Source organism: Cnephaeus nilssonii (assembly GCF_951640355.1).
Source record: "Cnephaeus nilssonii genome assembly, chromosome: 4".
NCBI lineage: Eukaryota > Metazoa > Chordata > Mammalia > Chiroptera > Vespertilionidae > Cnephaeus > Cnephaeus nilssonii.
Genome location: NC_137075.1, coordinates 5908948 through 5913332, shown reverse-complemented (window position 1 = coordinate 5913332; position 4385 = coordinate 5908948).

Below are 4385 nucleotides of genomic sequence, written 5' to 3'. Positions count from 1 at the left end.
ACCTGGGCTCCAAGCAACGGCTTTTGCATGTGGGTGGCCTGCCCTATGGCAGCTTGACCAGATAAACTGCGGTTCTAGTCGGACTGCTCCAGGGACGCTCAGACAGGAGGAGGAAACTGCAGTTTTTGCTGCAATTCCTGCTGAGTGGCCTCAGGCAGTAGCTGACCTACACACCATTGGAGACCCAGAAACGAGGGCATCTAGTGGTCGGTGTGAGATGACACCAGATTTCAACCACTCGCATAAGGGACACATTCAAGAGGCAGACTCAGTGAGCACCAAAGCCTTGCTGCACCAAGACCCGGCCCATAAACGTGTCTCCTACACAGCAACTCTTCCTTTATAGACACAGAGGATCCGCACGGCCAATTGGCCTGGAGGACAATTCCTCCCAGCGACACCAACAACAATCAAGACTTAACTATACAAAGGAGGACCAAGATGGAGGCATAGGGCGGAAGCCTGAGTGTTGCCTACCACAACAATTTTGAGTCTACGACGGGAGAGCAGAGCAGACACCATCCAGAACCACCGGAGGGCTGGCTGAGCAGATGCTCTACAACTAGAATAAAAGAGAGGGGTACTCGGGATGATGCTGATGCCGGTGACCCAAAGATCACACTTTAAGAACTACGGCTCAGGCGACACAATGGCGGCCTGGAACGTGCTCGGCGCAGTTCCCCCGGCGGTCTCTGGCTGAGGGGAAGGCCCCACTCGCTGTCGAGCACGGACAGACAAGCCACTGGGAGACATGGGGTGGGAGACTCCGCGCTTGCTGACCTCCGAGTCCTTCAAGAATCTCAACGCCCAGGAAGCAGCCAGGTGCGCACGCTCGGCGCCCGGCCACCGCTGCAGACCCAAGGGCCGACGCAGCCACCCCGGACCAGCCCGCCGCCGCGCACCGGGCACACCGGAGCTTCGCCAAGCCCGCCGTCCAACGAGTTCTGCGGCGGCTGCCCTGGAGCTCTGAGAAAACGGCCGAAGGAATTGCTGAGAGGGAATTGACCAACAGGAATTGGGATCAAGAAGACGAAACCCCGCTGGGTCCCGGATCCGGGTGAAGCTGCGCACCCCTGGGTCCGGGTGAGGCTGGGAACTGGGTCAGGGTGAGGCTGGGTCCCGGGTCCAGGTGAGGCCATGCTCCCCTGGGTCCGGGTGAGGCCATGCGCCCCTGGGTCCAGGTGAAGCTGAATCCTGGGTCTGGGCGAGGCCGTGTGCCCCTGGATCCAGGTGAGGCTGGGTCCCGGGTCTGGGTGAGGCCGTGGGCCCCTGGATCCGGGTGAGGCCACGTGACCCTGGGTCTGGGAGAGGTCACATGCCCCTGGGTCCGGGGAAAGCTAGATCCCGCGTCCGGGCGAGGCCGTGTGCCCCTGGATCAGGGTGAGGCTGGGTCCCAGGCCCGGGAGAGGCCACGCGCCCCTGGGTCCGGGTGAGGCCATGCGCCCCTGGGTCCAGGTAAAGCTGAATCCTGGGCCTGGGCGAGGCCGTGTGCCCCTGGATCCGGGTGAGGCTGGGTCCCGGGTCCGGGTGAGGCCATGGGCCCCTGGATCCGGGTGAGCCTGGGTCCCGGGTCCGGGTGAGGCCGTGGGCCCCTGGATCCGGGTGAGCCTGGGTCCCGGGTCTGGGTGAGGCCGTGGGCCCCTGAATCCGGGTGAGGCCACGCGACCCTGGGTCTGGGAGAGGTCACGCGCCCCTGGGTCCGGGTGAGGCCACGTGCCCCTGGGTCCGGGGGAAGCTAGATCCCGGGTCCGGGCGAGGCCGTGTGCCCCTGGATCCGGGTGAGACTGGGTCCCAGGACAGGGAGAGGCCACGCGCCCCTGGGTCCGGGTGAGGCCATGCGCCCCTGGGTCCAGGTAAAGCTGAATCCTGGGTCTGGGTGAGGCCATGTGCCCCTGGATCCAGGAGAGGCTGGGTCCCGGGTCCGGGTGAGGCTGTGGGCCCCTGGATCAGGGTGAAGCCGTGCCCCTGGGTCCGGCCGAGACCAAACCAGAGGGAGTCGGACCTGAATTACCACCATTTGTCCACCATCCAGAGCTGAGGGGTCAGTGCCGACATGTACTCATAAGGAACTGGTGGACATTGATATTGGGTCTCAAAAGAACTGTTGGTCCAGAAAAAAACTCACTACAGACTGATTCATTTGCCTGTCAGCATAACTATTATTGCTCGTCTCACATTCAATTCTTATAAGTATATCTCTAGTGACACATGATTTCGCTCATCTAGGGGAAATGATGAACAACATAGACTGATGAACAACAACAGAACCAGAAACAAGGAGGCATCGATTGGACTATCGGGCCTCAGAGGGAGGATGAGGGAGGGTGGGGGGAGGGGGGAGAGATCAACCAAAGGTCTTGTGTGCATGCATATGAGCCTAACCAATGATTAAGTTCAACAGGGGGTTGGGGCATCCATGGGGAGGGGTGTGGGATGGGAATGGGGGGATGAGGACAAATGTGTGACACCTTAATCAATAAAGAAATTAAAAAAAAAACACACATCCTTGCCTTGTACCTAATTTTAGAAAAACTCTCAAGTTTCTCACCATTTAGTATGATATTAGCTGTAGGTTTTTTGTTTTGTTTTGTAGGTAGTCTTTTTCAGGTTGAGAATGTTTCCTTGAATTCCTAGCTTTCTGAGAGTTTTTATCATGAATGGGTACTGGATTTTGTCTAGTGATTTTTCTGCATCTCTTGATTGTATCATGTGATTGTTCTTCTTAGCTTGTTTATGTGATGAATTGTGTTAATTGATTTCAAAATATTAAATAAGCCTTTGCACACCTGAGATAAGTCCCATTAGGTGTGGTATATTATTCTTTTATGTAGTATTGGATTTAATTTACTATATTTTGTTGAGGATTTTTTCATCTATGTTCATAAGAGGTATTTGTCTGTAGTTTCCTTGGCTGGTTTTGATATTATTGTAATGCTAGTTTCATGGAATGTATTAGGAAGTATTACCTCTGCTCTATCTTCTGGAAGAGACTGTTAAGAACTAATATACTTTCTTCTTTCAATAGTTGGTAGGAGGATTAAAAATGGTGGCAGCGTAAGTGGATGCTTCATGGACTTGCTCCCAGGAGCAAACTGGAATTACAACTAAAATACAGGAAAACTTCCTGAATAATCAATGGAAACCTCACAGGAGAGAACCCTGATAACCGAGGACTGAAAATGGAGACCACACAGAGACTGGGAGGAGGGATGGAGGTGAGAAAGGGCTGGCCAGGCACCAACAGACAGTAGCTGAAGTCCTGGAGAGATATCTCAGCTGTGGGGGTTTCCACTGAGAACTCTGGGATCTAATCCCCAAGGTGGGCCCCCCAGCAAAGAGCACCAAAACTGAGGAGGGTACCTACATAACATCTAGCTGTGAAAAGCAACAGGGTGCTCTCTGCCATAGAGTAACAGCTGAAAATTCAGGCACCCTCTTAAAGGGCCAATGCACAAAATTCCCTGTGGAGCCACCCACCTTGTGCTCTGGAAGAGGGAGGGTGAAATGATCTGGAGATATGAGAGCAGAAGCAAGGACTGGGGATTCAAGAGATAGAGCTCAGAAGGAAGACACTCCAAGTTTCCTGGGCCAAGTCATTCCTTCATGCAGCAGAGGACATCTTTCCCACATAGACATTTGACTTGCCTTGGGGAAATACAGCTGATACACCCTATTGGAAAACACCTTGCCCTGAGGCCACTTAAAACATTAAAAATAACAATTAGCCTTCAGGCAGAAGCAACTGCCTCACTCTGTTGAAAAAAAACTCTCCCACACCTGAGGATGATTGCTTGGGAGGCAATTCAAGTCAGAAAACTACCAGTCTGTAAGCAGAGGCCACCTCTGGAGGCTTTGAGCCTTTGCCTGATCTAATTAGTCATAAAAAGCCTTTAACACTGTCCTGCACTAGAGATTGAGAGGTGTAGAGGATCTACCTAATACATAGTCACAAACCCAAACAGACAGCCAAAATGAGGAGACAAAGAAACAACCCCCAAAGGAAAGAGCTAGAGAAATCTCTAGAAGAAGAGATAAATGAAGCAGAGATAAGAAATTTATCTGAAACAAAGTTCAGAGTAATGATGATAAAGATGCTCAATAGCATGAAAAAAGACATAGTAACTATGAAAAAAGAACAGTCTGAGATAAAGAATGACATAACACAAATAAAGAACACATTGAAAGAAATACACAGCAGATTAGGAGAAGCTGAGGATTGAATCAGTGAATTAGAAGACAGAGGTGAAAATATCACTCAATCAAAGAACCAAAAAGAAAAAAAAACTGGAGGATAGGTTAAGGGAGCTGTTAGACAACGTGAAACGTAATGATATTAGAATAGCAGATGTGCCAGAAGAGTCAGAAAGGGGAAAAGGAATAGAAAA